This window comes from Calonectris borealis, chromosome 14 (assembly GCF_964195595.1).
Source record: "Calonectris borealis chromosome 14, bCalBor7.hap1.2, whole genome shotgun sequence".
NCBI lineage: Eukaryota > Metazoa > Chordata > Aves > Procellariiformes > Procellariidae > Calonectris > Calonectris borealis.
The window spans coordinates 7,870,697-7,887,857 of NC_134325.1; the positions used below are offsets into that span (position 1 = coordinate 7,870,697).

General features: G+C 43.2%; 1 protein-coding gene across 1 annotated transcript in view; it reads left to right on the forward strand.

Moving 5' to 3' along the window:
- Positions 1 to 17,161, forward strand: part of TUB (TUB bipartite transcription factor) — a 150,848-nt gene that overhangs the window by 43,381 nt on the left and 90,306 nt on the right. The gene's annotated exons all lie outside the window — the stretch shown is intronic.

Consider the following 17,161-nt stretch of genomic DNA (forward strand, 5'->3'; position numbering starts at 1 on the left):
GTATCCTAGCTGTAAGTAGCAGCACATCATCGTCTATTGTGTAATGGCCCACGTGTTACTACATGCCTGAGATCAAGACTTGGCTGTCTTTCTGAAAGACAGATTAGATTTTAACAACAAATGATTGGGTTTGGCGCAGCAATTACGGGGTGATACTCCAAGTCTCTTTAGGCAGGAGGTCAGAATGGCTCTCCAGGACTAACATGTCTGATTGTGGTAAAGCTTAGATATATGTGGTTCTTTTTTTAAGGGAAGCTGCACTAATGTGGTATTAAGCAGTTAGGCAAGCAGCTCCCAAATCTTTTCACGGATATTGAATTGCCTTGCTTTTGTGTTCCCAGAGGATGCGTTGGGGCCACTTTGCTTTTGGATAGTACCTCATGTGAGCAGGAGGTAGACTCTCTGAAGTAAGCGTCTTACACCAAAAGCTGTCTCTGGCTCATCATGTGGAATATGCAGTGGTTTGCTTCTTTGGATCAGCACGGGTTTTTGAATGGTTAAAAAACCCAACATAGTAGAAATGAACGCATGTGTAATTTAGGCAGGTCAGTTTATTTTATTATACTATATAATCTTGTAATTATTTTTAGTGTTGTTGACTCTCCACAAAAGACAAAATAACCTAGATGCTATCTTTGTTAGAGTCTGAGGTACTACTACTTCAGCTTCTTTACTGGGAGGGGAAAAGATGCTAAATATGATTTAGGAGGTACTTAAAATTGTATAGCAGAGCTGCTCTTAGGAAAGACTGTGATAAGACAGTCACTTAAGGCTAAAATTAACTGTTTTATCTCAATAAAGGCCACGATTTTCTCTTCTAATGCCTTTTAGTGTCCATTTCCTTCTCAACTAGGCAGAGAGGCAACAGAGAGCAACTGGGAAATCCTCTTCCGAATTGAAAGAATTAGCAGATGTTACTGGGAAGATGTAACTCGTTTTGTGAAAAGAAATATTTTTTCTTTTCCTTGTTGACTGCTTTGAGCACTTATTGCTAAGGTGTTTGCACTTCAGTGAGATCCCCATAAGGATGCCAGTGGCAGAGCTTGTGTGAGAGGGAGGGGAGCGCACTGCATGTTTGCATCCCGTAATGGAGGAGCTCATAGGCTTCAAGGGGCACCGAGCCAGCGAGTTCTCCTGCAGTGCAATCTGTTTCTCTAGGAAGTTCAGTTTTTACTTACAGGCTTTAACAGAGTGTCTCTTCAAAGGGCCGAGGGTGGCACTGAACCGGTGCGCGCTGCTATGGAGAACATCTGCCCTGACGCCTCAGTGAGGGGGCGGCCGCTGAGGGCGGGCTCCGCGGCTGTCCCGGCTGGAAGGCAGCGCCGCGGGGCTCAGCTCCAGCGCTAGCCGCGGCTCGTACCCCGCGGCCCTGGCAGGATTACGGCGGGTACCTGCCTCCTCTGGCAGCCGGCGGTCGCGCCTGGCCCGCCCGCCCTGCCGGCCGCCCCGCCGGCCGCCCCTCGCCGCCCGGCGGCCGTTAGCCGGTAACGGCCGCCCGCGAGACCGCGCGCCGCGTTGCCACGGGAACGCCGCGCCGCCGCGCTGTTGCCATGGGAACGGGAGCTGCAGCGCCCCTGGGCGGCGCGGCCCGGCCTCGTCGTGCGGGCCCGACCCCCCCGCGGGCCGGCCTGCGGCCCCGGCGACGGGGCTCCCCCGGGAGCGGGCCGGCGGAGGTCTGGCGGTGGCGGGGCTGCCAGGCCGGGCCCTGCCCGCCTCCCCGCGGGTCTGTGGCAGACCCAGCCGCCCTCCTTCACCGCGGGGGAAAAGCAGCTGATAAAATATTAAGTGAACTCTGGCTTTTTTTTCTCCACTCGGCTGAGCCAGGAGGAAGAAGGAAGCACAAGCACGGTGTAGCTAGTCGGCTTTGAAGGAGGGTGGGCACCAGCTGTGCCGTGGTATCACCCCCCCATAACACTTTAGATGCACCGTGCACATGAGGGGTTCATGTTCAAAGAAAGCAGCAACGCAGCGCGTCACGCCTGACGCTGAGCCACCGCTGTGCTGAGGCCGCTTCAAGTATCGCAGTGAACAGGTCTCGGGGAACCGAGGCTCGGTTCGTAAGATGCTCCTAGTTCAAAGTGTTTCCGGGCATAATTCAACCGAAGGCCAACGGACTGTCTCTGTTCAGTGCCAGCCCTGCTTGCTCTTTGCAAGTGGCATTTATGCCCACACGGAGATGCAGTTTCCTACAGCTGAGGCTAACAGGTCTGTGTTGTAAAAGCCACGCAGTGGCCAACAGCAGGTGCTTAGGGAAGGGTGCGAGAGCAAGGCAGCATCGCTTAACCTGGGCAGCGAAGGCTTGTATTTTGCGGTCCAGAAGTCTTAGGTTACCTGGGCTGTTAGCAACTGATTGTTCTGGTTTTTTATTGCTTACAGCAGTGGATAACTGGGAGTAAAACGTTGTTATAGTAGGCACAGTCTTTCCTTGAAATAACTAGTCTAAAGACAAGAAGTAAAAGTAGGGAAAGAAATAAAATATTGCCAACGAGATGCAGCTCCTGTGGGGTAGGATACTGCTGGCTAACTAGTGAGCCTTCCAGATCCTTCCTGCAGGCCTGGGCGCTTGCTGCATTGCTTGCTTCAAATGAAAGTAAGCGCCAGACTGAGGTTTTTTAATGTCATTCCTTTGTCAAAAGGCTGAATTAAGACAGCACAGTTTGGCAGAGGCAGGGAGGTGGCCTTTCAGATGGCATCCTGGCTTGTAGCCAGCCAAACTCCTGCTGTCTATGTACAGCCCCAAGCTTCAGCAGGGCAGAGCAGAGAGGTTGTGCCTTGAGCCCTGGGCAGGTTATCCCAGAAGGTCAGCACTATTTACAGGGAGGCAAAGTTGCCTCCTCTTGGGAAGTCGGGAAGTCCATAAGTGCCTTCCAGATCAGGAAGCGGCAGTGGAGAAACAAATCACCTCTGTAACTGGCAGCAATTGTCATCATCCCAATCAGCCCTGACCTAACTGGCCATACGTTTTGCAGCACCTATTTGCATTCTGCGGTTTCCTTCAGTTGAGGTGTCGTTCATTGTTGAGACCGTTCTGCCAGCAGCACGACGCCCGGGGATGCCAGCGCAAGAAGGAAAATGACACTTTGAGAAGGATGTAATTTCTTTTTCAACACTACAAAACATCCACCCATCTGTCACAAACACATGTCTTCTTTCCCAGCACTCCAGCATCTCTGTATCAGTCACACACGGAGTACAGCTCAGCACAAGGGAATTTATCAAGTTAATGTTATCAATCATATGCCAGTTCGCATTACTTACGAGTGCCAGAACCACCTTCTTTTCACCCCTTACCATCAGGTTTGGGCTTTTATTTTAAGCTTATCCTAGAGAAAAGAGCTGGAAGAAACACAAGTGGGGAGATAGCACTGAAGTGTCTCTGGAAGACCAAGCTGGCTTGCAGACAAACTGAATGTCTGTACGCTGAAGGAAATCTGCTGTCAGATCGCAGAATCAGAGGTGGAGCACTTAAAGCCACACATAGCCAATTGCTCCCCAGGTCCTCCCGCTGCTCCTTTTTGTTTGAAACTCGGCCCGGTACCTTTTGTCTGTATTAGAAGATGCTGATCCTTTACAGGAGAAGAGGCCACGTGACTTCCCTGATGAGCTGTCACACGAATAGCAAACCAAATAATCTTCATGCTGTTGATTCTGGAAATCATGTTCAGCCTAGTAAAACACTAGTTGCAGTGTTCCTTAACATCTTGGGGTCTAATCCATGTTTTTCAGTGTCACCCTGTGCCATTTAGAAACGGTACTTTGAAAAGCATTCAGTTAACTGATGGTGAAATATGCTCTGCGACTATAATGAGTGTCAGTTGCACAGTAATTAATAACATGCTGCAAAGTTCTTGCTGCGTGAAAATACAGTATCAGGTGTGCCTATATTACCAGAAATACTTTCAGTGCAGATTGACTTGAAATTTTGGTTCATTAAGCTGTCAGCAACTCTCAACAACTATAATAAGGAGAAAACATTGATTAGTAGCCTCAGAAACTGCAGGCATGTTTACAAGAAACTCTGATTTGGCTCTATGAACAGGAGCTCGTTGTAAATTTTAGGTTTGTTTTTAAATGGTTTTTTACTCATCACTGCCATATTGATCTTTTATAAAACTCAAAGAAGTCCAAGTCACACGATTGCATCAAGCAATGTTAGAAAATGAACATTAGAGCATCATTAAATACACGGGAGTCTGAAACAGAGCAAAGTCCAGAGAAAAGCCAATCTAATTTAACATAGAATATTACACATTTTGTATATAAATTGGTATTTGTGAAGTTACCCAGAGCAATTCCATTGTTATGCTATTTAAGAATAAATTATTTTAAAAGGTATAAAGAATACATGGTGCACACACTCTTACTGTAAAGAAGATCAGAAAATTTGCTGTTTTGTCTGTGAATTATTTAATTTGCTCAGATGTTTCTACCGATGTCTTCCATCCAACCCCTTATTGCCACCTTCAGAAATATCTCATTCTTTGAGACAAGAATTTTGTTTCCTTTATCGGGCGTTTATATATGTGTCTTGGGTATCTGTGTGGCACCGCTGGGTTAGAAATCAGCCATAACAATACTGGAGGAAATTAATTCTCCTTGTGTCTCACTCAGTCACCTTGAATGCCAACTTCTAGAAGTGAGATAGCATTTGTCATTCTGAGAGTGCTGTGCTTTTGTCGGTCAGATAAGATGAAAACTGGGATTAGTAAAGCACGCACGTGGCTTATCAGGCAGTTTGGTGGATGCATTTTAGGTTTGGAGGACTATGAAAGATGGGACCAAATCAGGAACTTTTATGCTTAAGCCTTTGCAAACTTGAAATTTTTTGAAGCATCTGTATTTATCTGTAAAAAAAGGCACCTGGACTTTTTCTGACCACTCCTTGAGAAGAGACAAAACTGAAACACCACCCCTCAATGGAGAAGTGATTGACACAGGGAGCACTTTTCTAGTCACTGGCGGCAAAAATGCTTTAAATTTAATAACGTTAAATGAAGCCATTTATTTATTTGACTACAGAAGATGGAGGCCTCTGCTGCAGGCTGCTGGCCAGAAGGTGTGCTTGTGGGAAGGAGTGCAGCACAGGAAAGATATAGTAGCACATACTGAATGGAGAAGTCAACATGCATGTATTGCTCCATGTACCAGCAATTGTCTGACAAGGGTGATGTGTGCTTACTAAGCAGGCCTATAAGGTGTCTCCAAAGGCCCTAGGAAATTACCTTTTTTTTTTTCTTCTTTTTTTTTTCCCTCATCAGCCTTTTGTCTCCCCCTCACATGGAGGGTCCCAGTTCCTGCTACTACACCCCCTGAGACTGAAGGCTCCCTTCCACAGGGCAAGGAAGAGGCAATGCTATGCCGAGGGTATGTCCGTATGATACAGCGCTGAGACTCTCACTGAGCACTGAAGGAACTAACTTAGATGTAAGCATATAAGACAGTAGTATTCATGGCTTTGCTGCCTGGACTCATTTGTCCTGATGAGCAAGAAAGTGTTTAAGTCTGGAGGACCCTGTGGTACAGGACTGATACTGTTTTGGCTGCTCGTGCACGTAAGTAACCTGCAATCATACTGAGCTTGCTTGTGATTTGTGCCTAAGGAAGTTTTGCAGGTGAACAAAGAAAAAACAGAGATGGGTCTAAATTTGTTTTGTTCCCAGTTTGTTGACACGAAAACTTTGAAAAGGGGAAGTCTTCTTGCCTTTCTCTGTAATCGGTATTGCAACTGCCAAGGAATTCTGCAACTCTCGCTCCTTTCCATGGGGCACCACCGTCAGCCACCACCACCACCATCTCTCATATGACTCTTGGGAGACAACAGGCTTACTTCTGCTTTCCTTTTTGCAGCCTGCTAGTTCAGTGACCCCTGCGTATGACTACGTCTGATTGCTTCTAATGGGAAAGGCTCTCTAGCTATCGCAAAGCTGTAAGCTTTGCTTCTCCTTCAGGGCTCTGCCTTTCTTCTAGTCTCCTGTTAGGCCTCCACATTGGAAGAGGGATAAAAAAGAGATTCAGCCCTATTCCTCTGCGAAGAGGGGATTTTCGCCATGCCCAACAGACATGAAGGAGACGCATAAACAGAAGACAGATTTTTCTTGCTCCTGTAGAATAAATTCTGCTGGCTGAAAAACTCATTGCTTTTATCTCTGAAAACCTCTTCCAGCCTGACCAGCAGGGGACATGGAGACTGGCCAGAAAATTCAGACTGGATTGCCTAGAGGTTTATTACTGGGATGGTGGTCCAGCTGGACTGAAGAGATGGGCAGGCTGGGTTGGGGCTAACCAATATGTGGGGTCAGTGGGAGTGGTCTGCGGTTCATGCAGTGCTACCTCCAAATGTGTGGTCAGCTTGCAGTGTGAGGAGTGTTGAATTATTTCAACCCATAAGCCCAGTCTCCTGTTAGTCATAACTGCAGATTTAAAGCTAAGGGTGAATTGTGTGACCACGCTGTAGCCAGAGAACAATTATCAGCTCTTTGTAATTCAAAGCCTGTCTGTGCCTTAAATTGTTTTCTTAGAGGGAAAAAAAACATAACAAACCACCCCACTCCAAGAACCCCTGATCATTTTATCTCCAGTATTGTAATCAGCATAGCTGAGTTATGGTCAGAATGTGAAAAGAGCGTGCTCAGAATTTGCTACTTATTTTGTAGTAATAGGTCTGTTAGCAAACTGTCAATCAAATACTATTTGTTTCAAAGAAAAGTGTGATGACAGCTTTTCTGCAATGGAAACTCCGTTATCCATCACCTGATTATGCTACCTGAACAGTGCAACATCCTTCAAATGTCCTGAATCCTTTTATATGTCTTGTCTGATTTTAGCTGCTTTGAAAATGTTGTACTTTTGACTAAATCATTACAAAAAATTTCTAGTCATCTCTGCTAGCAAAACATACTTAGTTTTAACTTGGAGAATAGGATGCGGCACTTGTACTGCCTGAGAATATCTTTAAAGATACAGCAAATGCTTTATGTCAGGCTATTGAGTGCACCTTTTAATGAACTGCCTGAGTGAGAAACAGCAAGATTGATTGTGGGGGGTGATGTTAGGTAAGTAAGTACCTGTCAGGTGGAAAGCTGATCATTTGGGGGGAGTGTTTAGTTGTTTAGAACTGTTACAGAGGTCTAGAGTGGAAATATGTAGAAAATGCTGGTTGTTATAAAAAATAACAGCAAAGGAGGGAGGAGGCTGGTGCAGGGAAAGGACACGGTGAAAGGATGTAACGCTGGGTGAGTTCCTATGCTCTTGTCTCTAAGCCTGTACCCAGGAGCAGATGCGTGGCAGGGCAGCGGGGACACCAGACCATCTGGCCTTTCTCGGCCATTAACCCACTTTATTTTTGGTACTGGACTGGTGGTAGTGGCTCTCCTACCCTCTCTTAGGCTAGATGAAGACGGACTATCATGGCAGCCGCAGTGGCAAGGTTCAGGAATTTGGTTTTGGACCATCCTCAGAAAGGAGCTGGTGCTGTGCTGCATGCTGAGAGAGGGCATGGGCTAGCAGGCAGGATCCCTGCAACGGGGTGTGCAAGGGCCATCCCGAAATGTTACACTAGCAAACTTTTAGACCTCAAGCCAGGCCAAAGGACAGTCCACAGATGAATATACTGCGTTATACAGTGGTGGCACTTTTTGGGAAGGCAAGTGGAGAAGTCAGTCTCTCATCTCGTTGTTCTGCAGTGTCCAAATGGATCAAGCCATTCTGGTATTCTGAAATGGTGATATAGAAGGAAATGGCCCTCTATTCATGACCCACACACAATTAATGCCTAGCTATGGATAAATAGTTGTTACAAATAAACGTGAATCCTGATGTCTGGTCCCGTTTGATAAAAACAGTTCTAGGATTTAAATAACTCTGAAGGCTGGTCACACAGACTTCCTCCGATTTCCCCTTCCAGTTGGTCTGGAAGTAAAATGCAAATCAGCTTTCGAACAAGCTGTGTGTTTTAGTTCCCTCATGTTTATCCAAAAGCACTTAAAGAATGTTTTTGAATAGAAATAAGTTTTTAATTTGGATTTTGGAGGAAGGACAGATTTCCTTTGAGAACTTTCATTTACTCCTGCTTAAGCAGCTTGCTGGCTCCTTCAAATGCTAAATGTACAACTTAATTCGATAATGACATCTCTCAGATAAGTACTGAAGGAGTGTTTTAAAAGTCCTAATCTGCTTTTTTAATGTCACAATGAACAATCTATGATTAAGGGTTAAAAGAAATTCATCTGAAGCTTCAAATGAGATGGAGCCAGTGAGGGTACGTGAGACAGGAAAGCTCAGATCAGAGCAGAAGGATCCCTATCAGTAGAAGAGGAGTGTGTGAAAAGAGATTCAGCCAGGCTAGAAAAGGGGAAGGTGTATCATGGGAATAAAGAGCTTTACGTGTCGATTCGGAAAGCAGTATGTGAGAAGGAAGGCAGAAGCTCTCTACAGACAGTCTGGAACTGGAAGAACTGTGCGAGAGAGATAAGCAAGTCGCAAGGATCAAGTTGAGCGTGGTTATTAAGAAGTATCAGTAAAGAAGTTGATTTGGCTAGTGTCAATTCAAATGTGGTGATTAAAGCTAATGGGAAGGATAATACGACCAGGAAAGAGAAAGGAGGAGAATGAGATGAAATTTATAGAGCCCTATTTCCATTCGGGTTACTGAATCTGTTACCTGTTTTGCATAAACTGGAAAACAGTGGAAATTAATGATTCTCTTGGTTATTTAGTTTTGTTACCAGTGGCTTGAAAAGACTTTAAAAGTCAGAAAATACAGATAAAACTATTTTATTCAATCTTGTCTGGATTCAAAAGATCTATTCCCGTTCAGTTTCTGTGCATCTCTCCCAAGTTGTCTCTATTTTTTCAAGTGTGTTAAAAATTGTTTTCTATAAATACTTTTCATTGGTTCTGGGGACAACTCTGAGCATTTTCTCAAACACGACCTTAACTATGTAATCCCAAAGCAATCTTAAATATAAATACACCAGGTGGGAATGTTTTTATTCAAAGAAATGAGGTAAATGCATTAGCTTCCTATGAAATACCATACTGCAGGTTCTTCTTTTAAATCTGCTATTGGAAATGTCTCATTTAAATTTCTGCCCTGCTGCCTGTATTTCTGTTTAACCTAATTATTTGATATTTACCATAGCAAGCAGTCGTGCTGGCACCAAGGGAATGGTGCTAATAAGGCAGAATTGAGTGGCCCAGGGGTGTGAATGTGTGACTGCATGTGTGGAGCCTCGGCGTCCAGCCTCCACCTCTGCCGCGCTCCCCCGGCCAGCCCAGCTCCCAGCACAGTCTAGGGCAGCCAGCCTGCGCGGTGCTAAGGGACCCTCCGAGGTCTAGCCACGTCCTGGGCGTTCTGGGCCGCGTCCTCTGCCCTCGCCCATCAGGCTCAGTGGCCAGAGGTGGTGAAGGCAAAGCTGTCCTCTGACAGGGTCAGGCTGTCTCCACAGCATCTGAGGTTTCAGATGGCACCAAGGCCACCAGACCTTTCAGTGTACAGCTAAGGTGCTTTCTCTCTTCTTACTGTACACCTAATGTACAACGTTAGTTCGTCAATGCCCGTTAACTAATTGCAAATTAACTTGTTTTACCTAAGACAGTGGCAAATTCCCTGTCTGGACACTCCACAGCGTTTTGCCCCAAGTTATTACATATGTGAGCAGAAACCAGCTGTAAACGCTAAGGCTAGGCGTAGATGCTGTAGTGATGGATAACGTGCTGGATAGGTGATAAAAATCTAAACATGTTTAAACACCATAACTTAGGTTTAAACACTGTAGTCAATTTGAGTAGGGCTGTGTGAAGAGTTCCTTTATTCCATTCTAACAATGAAGAAAATTTGGAGAGATTTGATCATGCTGACTTAGAAATGCAATGTGGTTAAAAGCAGTTAGTGAAATAGCTGGATTTTTGTATGCCAGGTCGCAAACTGTGTAGGCTACCAGCACTGAAATACTGGGAGGGAAAAATCCTTATTTGGCACATTCTAATACAGTGTACTTGAGAAAATCAAGCTGTGTAGTTTCTATAATTTTCTTCATCTAAGAATATAACATAAAATGGTGCTGCACTGCAGATCAGAAAAAAATGTAATTTTTAAACTTCATTTATATAACTTCAAGCAACATCTAGATGTTTGGATGGTAGCAACAATAGGAATTTAGAGTGGAAGTTTTTTTTTCTGATTTGATGGTTTTTTTCCTACAGATTACAGAAAAAGAAATGTGAAATACGTATTAATTGCCTATTCCTAACTTTTATTTTTTGAGTTTCATTCTTGCATAGAATTGTTTGAACAGACAAACTACAATCCCTTTGCTGAAAATTGTAACTGTGCAGAGAATTATAGCACATAGTTTATCTCAAAGATTATCTAAAATTACAGATCAGTATCAACTGAATTACAACCAAAGGATGCAGACACTTATTTTCACTGCTGTAAATTGGGAAAACTAGCATCCTGAAAAAAAAATTAATTACTTAATCTATGCAGAAATGTTTAAAAGAAAATACGTGAGGAAAACCCCAGGTTTCTGATGAGACACGAATTAGAAACAGTCATGCTTATAAACCAGTAATAGCCAGTAGCACTATGTAGGGATGGAAGCAAAAATCACTTACAAAAGCCCATGTCTGGTTTTTCAAGATGCCTCATGTTGTTTTCTTTCATTTAGTATGCTATTTCCAAAATCATCTAAGCCTTTGGAGTTAAAAGCCATACTTTGGTTGATATCCATGTTTTTCAAAATATTGTATGTTTATGAAAACATTCATTACCTGTGGCCAGTGACACTTACTGTAAAATTGTCTAGATGAGGCTCTTGCCACTTTAAACTGAAAGAGCATGAGAATAGCTTGGTAAAGTGATTCCTGATTTATGTATGCATGTCAGCATTTCACAAGTACTAAAATATAGCATTTGCTTATTTGCATGATGATGCCCGAGCTGAAAGATATCAATTTAACTACCACTGGTTTATTGGCTCTTGGATCATGCTTCTGAATATATTTTACAAATGTAAAATAGTTTTATCAGTCTGCTTTTTTTTTATTCACCGGCACCAATATATGGAAATTAATATAATTTTTTTCTTCAGTATAGTATATTATTGTGTGCACGAACATTGCCTGAAATACCGTACATCTGAATTTTGCAGTTGTCCTTGGCAAATGGAGAGCAACGGCCCATCTTTGGGTCTAAATTCATGCCCTTAACTAGCAGCCCCGCTCTTCACAGTCATGACTGCAAAGGCCACTAGGGCAGCTGTGTAGATACCTGTGTAGACTCAGAAACGTAGGGTGAGGTTTTGTTGCTTGTTTGCTTTTTACAGAACCTCTCAATATTCCTGACGAGGAGGTGATTTTTGCTAAAGAAAGCAGAGCCTTCTGCAGCAGTTGTGTAGCATGGAGGTCGGGCACGTAATGTAAGGGAGTTCCTGTTTGCTGCTTTTCCAGAATAAACCTCAAGATTTGAAGTACTGTATTGATTTCGTTCAGGCACCAAAAATGCTTTCGTCTATTCGGCATTCAGCCTGGTTTTTTTCTGCTGTGCCACCTGATGGTGCTTCATCAGGGGAAGAGCTGAGCTGAAAGGATGCGAAGGATGTGCAATTAAAACATGCCACAAAAGTATTTATTCATTGGGCTTAAACCAAGACAGAGATTTAAAAAGAAACATCATCCAGGAGCTGGAGTGTTGCAAGAGCTGGTATGCCTTTCCATCTGAGGGAAAGGGCAGTATCATGGTTGCCAAAACAGTCTGAATTTCAAACTCCAGAGTTCAGTTGAGTGAATCACATGTTTAAAGGCTTTAAAAAAATGTATGATAGAACAAACTCTTCTGGGTGTTCCTTATTTAGAGCTAATTAGGCTACCTTGACCTGCATGGAAATTGGACTAAGTGTTGCTGGGAACAGAGAAAGTATTTTTATTTCAGTTTTTGTCTGGAGGGACAGTTTTTGCATGGCACCCTTCTGTACCATTGATCTTGTCGCATATATTATTTTTATCATGCGTGTATCATTTTGATTTACTAATTAGATTACTGTAGCTCTAGAAGGTAATCAGGCCACTTGATTATTCACTTTTTATAGCTGTGGTAGAGTTTGGGAGGAAGAAACAAAACCCGCAAGCAATCCTTAAATCTTCTGTGCAATACACTTCTTTTGCTCCCATTCCTGTTTGCAGTCTGGCAGTGATAAATGGGGAGCACAGAAATTAATGAAACTGGATATTTTTGAAAGCTTGTTAGTCTCTAAACCACCCATCTGGATTGCTTAGTGTGGCAAAAATAGAAAACAGTGAGCTTAAACTAGACAGGTTTTAAAACTGGAATCTTTGTACAGGCCAATGAAAAATTAGAGTGCATGCAAAGGAGAAATGTTTGCTGACGCATTTGTAAAAAATTATTCAAACATTAATACACTACAAACAATGTTGAAGACTTTGTAAACATACATTTGTAGTGATTCACTCCCATAATTAGTTGACCCATTTTTAAAACACGAAATCAATAACTTTTTCTTTTCCTGGCTTGAGGGAACAAGTGAAAGCATTTGGGTTTTTGTTTTGGGTGGGGTTTGGGTTTTTTTCTGTTTCTTTTTTACAAATGACAGTGAGGTAGGAGAAATTCTCCACTTTGCTTCACTATGTCTTATTCTGAGAAGTTAAGGGCATGAATTTGCCCTTAAATGTATTTTTCACAGCTGTCTTTCACTATTTTCAAGGGCAAGTGAAGTCTTCATTATAAATATTGAAGTATTTTTTCTTAATCAGATTTTCAAAGACAGAGACCAGAAACAAATTCTAGCATTTTTCAACTCAAACATTTTTCTTTTTTTGTGAGGGAGAAAACATAATTTGGTGTGGCTCATTGGAGGGTAGGTGAGCATCTTGGAGTGATGGGCCAAAAGAATCTCTTCTTACAGCACAGAGAACGTGCTGGTTGCTGTGTCTGTACCTGCCTACTGCTCTCAGGGCATGTCCAAGGCGGGAGATTGTATGCGCATGGAAGTGAAATACTGGCTTTGCAAAGTCGGTGAGAGTTTGACTCACGGTCAATAACGCGCTTTGAGGTCCTTCAGGAATTTTGAAATACATTTCTGCACCTGATAGACTAGTGGGAAATGGTCACAAGGAGGTTGCGCAGAGTTTGCCTGGGGATGCACTGAGTCCCTGCTCTGTCGCCAGCAGTGCCCAGAGCCGCTGAGTAGGAAATGCACACCTGCAGAAGGTGCACGCTTAATTCTCGTGTACACTGTACCGATCACGGATGCTGTACTGCTCTTCCAGCCTCCAGTGACTTGCCCCTGAGGCACTTCTGAACCAGAGGCAGCAGCTTTGTGACACACAGTGGATTTTCCTGCCATTTCTCTAACCAGTTTTTGAACATGTGTAAGCTTTTAGCAGTCATACTATCCGAAGGCAAGCAATGCCACCAGTTAGCTGCTTCTAATGCCAGGGAGAGAAAATGCATCCTTCCCCACTCATCTTCTCCACTGCAATCACAGTTAGTAAATCTTGTTCCTATTCCAGCCTCAGCTCTCCTTTTTCCATGCTATAGAAGCCAGGGCATATGGAATTTTTCCTTAGGAAACGTTCTATACTTTTCATAGAATCATAGAATGGTTTGGGTTGGAAGGGACCTTTAAAGGTCATCTAGTCCAACTCCCCTGCAATGAGCAGGGACATCTTCAACTAGATCAGGTTGCTCAGAGCCCTGTCCAACCTGACCTTGAATGTTTCCAGGGATGGGGCATCTACCACCTCTCTGGGCAACCTGGTCCAGTGTTTCGCCACCCTCATCGTAAAAGATGTCTTCCTTATATCTAGTCTGAATCTACCCTCTTTCAGTTTAAAACCATTCCCCCTTGTCCTGTCACAACAGGCCCTGCTAAAAAGTCTGTCCCCATCTTTCTTATAAGCCCCCTTTAAGTACTGACAGGCCGCAATCAGGTCGCCCCAAAGCCTTCTCTTCTCCAGGCTGAATAACCCCAACTCTCTCAGCCTGTCCTCACAGGGGAGGTGTTCCACCCCTCTGATGGAGGCCCTCCTCTGGACCCGCTCCAACAGGTCCATGTCTGTCTTGTGCTGAGGATTCCAGAGCTGGACGCAGGACTGCAGAGGGGCAGAGGAGAGAGGCAGAATCGCCTCCCTCGACCTGCTGGCCACGCTTCTTTTGATGCAGCCCAGCATACGGTTGGCCTTCTGGGCTGTGAGCGCACATCGTCAGCTCATGTCCAGCTTTTGTCAATCCCTTCGTCCCCCAGCCTGTCTTGATACTGGGGGTTGCCCCAACCCAGGTGCAGGACCTTGCACTTGGCCTTGTTGAACCCATGAGGTTCACACAGGCCCATTTATCAAGCTTGTCCAGGTCCCTCTGGATGGCATCCCGTCCCTCAGGTGTGTCAACCACACCGCTCAGCTTGGTGTCCTCTGCGAACTTGCTGAGGGTGCACTTGATCCCACTGTCTGGGAACGGAAACGGGAGGACTAGGACTGTGCACAGTATTTGAAATATGGTTGCAATATGTATTGAATTGTTGAGGTAAAGGTGTTTGTATTTTGTGTTCTATTTCTTTTCTTTTAATTTCAAACCATCTATTGGCTCCCTCCTCCACAAAGTTTCTTTGAAACTTCACTAATTTATAATCATAAAAGTCTAATTGTTAGTGTAAGTAATGGAGTATTTCTCAAAAATGAATTTCCACTAGGGCTCACATTCATGGCTTGAACAGGCTGTTCTGACACTGAAGAGACTGCTACATCTTATTTTGTGTTCGCATGAGATTTTTATTCTATGTCAAATTGATCTAAAAGCGTGGCTGTGAACTTATTTATTTCTGAAAATGTTATTTAGTCCATAAAATTTGTGTTCCTATGCTTGACTTACACGAAGTGACTGTTTTTAAGCAAAAACAATTAAGTATTTTTCTAATGCTAATGCAAGCAGCAGAAACTCGTAATGAGTTTTTCACAGGAAATTAACAGACCAGGAATGAAATTCTTGGCTCTGTGAAATAAGCAGTAATATTTCCATGGGTTTCAGGGATGTACTCCCTGTGAGCTGCTGAGTAATTTCAAAATACTGAATAGGTTTCAGAACATTGTGGCTATCTTCAAATGCATCTTTTGAACAAAGAAACAGCTGATAGTTTGACTGAATACCCGGGTTTATCTTTCTTCTCCATAGGCCTAGAGTGAGCATACTGACAAAACCAAGCAAAGGCCCGGTGAGTAGGACAGATAATTGTTTGTCTAAGCGCCATCAACAGCTTGTCACACTGCTACCTTCCTCTCTGTTAGCTCAGTACCCAGAAGCCTAATAGCTCAGCATTGTCAAATTGAGTCAAATTAACTGCAAATGACGGGGTGATATTTATTTAGGGCAACTCTTGGCATACTGTTAATTTACATGTTCTACTACTTAAGGATTTGCTCTTCAGTGGAAAGCAGACTCATTAGAACACTTAAGGAAGATTTTGTATTCTTTCTTGAAACATGTTGAGCATTTTGAATCAAAGAGTAATTATAGTTGTTATAGTCAGCAGAACAATGTGAAGTAGTTTTACTTAGAATGATATGCAAGCACTTGTCAGCTTGCTATTCACAGGAACCTTTTAAAATGCCACAGTAGTTACTTTCTAAATGCGTAAATATTAACTCACTGAAACACAATTAAAACAATGATATTCAGGGAAAGATGTTCCTGCATTTGGATTTTCACCACACAATCCATGGCAGGAAATCTATGTGTTTCTAGAAAAGTACTAAAATAATATTCTATGCAAGTTAGATTTCTTGCTTAAACGGAATTGATATTAAAAATTCCCACACCAATCACCCCCTCCGGTCTTGGTATAATATTGTCCTGTCCATAGTATTTGACAATAACCCATTTTAAAATGTCAGTAAAGGAGAAAAGAAAATTCTTATGGTAATGCATCAATTACAGCCATTACCACAATGTGTAGGAAAAGCTGTATTTTGCTCCAGTGATTTGGGGGTTCTCTATTTGCAGGAGCTTACTACCTTGCAAAGGATCTCTGCACCATACTGAATCAGCACTGGGAAGCACCAGGGTACTGAGCCATTTTGAATCCAATGTGCTAAATAGTTACCCTGGTTCTAAAATACTTAAATACCAAAATCACATACCTGGCATTGCTGAACCTCATTTTAACAAGTCAGATATTTGTATGTGACACTATCCATCTGGTCGTTGCTGAAAGCATATACTATGGGAGGCCAAATTTTTAATCCGTGTTATCTCTGTGTAAATCTGGCAAAAGTTTATTGATTTCAGTAGGCTTCCTGGTGAGATTTTTTTCTTGTATAACAGGGCAGAATTTGGGTTACATTCTCATTTCCAAGACCAGTGCTCCTGCGGACTTCTGCACTGCTCCATGCTGGCTGCAATAAAACCACCACCCAGCTCAGATAACTGCGTCCTGAAAGCAGAAGTGCTCCTTGACATTTGAGTTCCAGCTCATAGGGGTTTTGCTGCCTTTCTCCTCTCCAGCTTCTGCAGGCTGACTACGAACATTCATTAGGCTGCTGTATTTTAAAAATAGACCAGTTACTAAGACATCAATAAGTCACTTAATTTAGAAACAATACATGGATATTTTCATTGGTGATTTTGGGGGAGTGGATAAATTGCATGATGAAGACTCCGGGGTTGATTTGGTAGAGTATCAGCTGGGCTTTCAGCTCAGTCCCTCGTGAAATTGGGTATTTAAGAAAAGCTGCTGTGCTCTTTTTTCTGTGAAACATGCTCAAGGTCTTTGACTCTTAGAAGATCTTTGCTAAAACTCACTACCTTTGGATGTATCCTTGCCAAAAACACCCTGTTCTCAGCTACATGACATCATACATAGTCTTCACCCCAGTGAAAAAGGAAAATATGTAGTTCAGACATCCAGACACCTTTCAGCAGACTGTCAAGACATTGCTGTCAGCAAAGGTTAAACTAGCTCTGTATCCAGAAGGAATATACCCTGAAAATAGCTTGCAACTGAACTTCTTTCAATGGCTAGCACTATTATTGTAGGTAGTACAATCATTGTAGGTAGTCCAATATCTGGAATGGTGCTGCAAACTTACTGGTATATATTTGTGTACAGATGTGAGAGTACTTTCTGAGGGACAGTATAGTCTGTGGGTC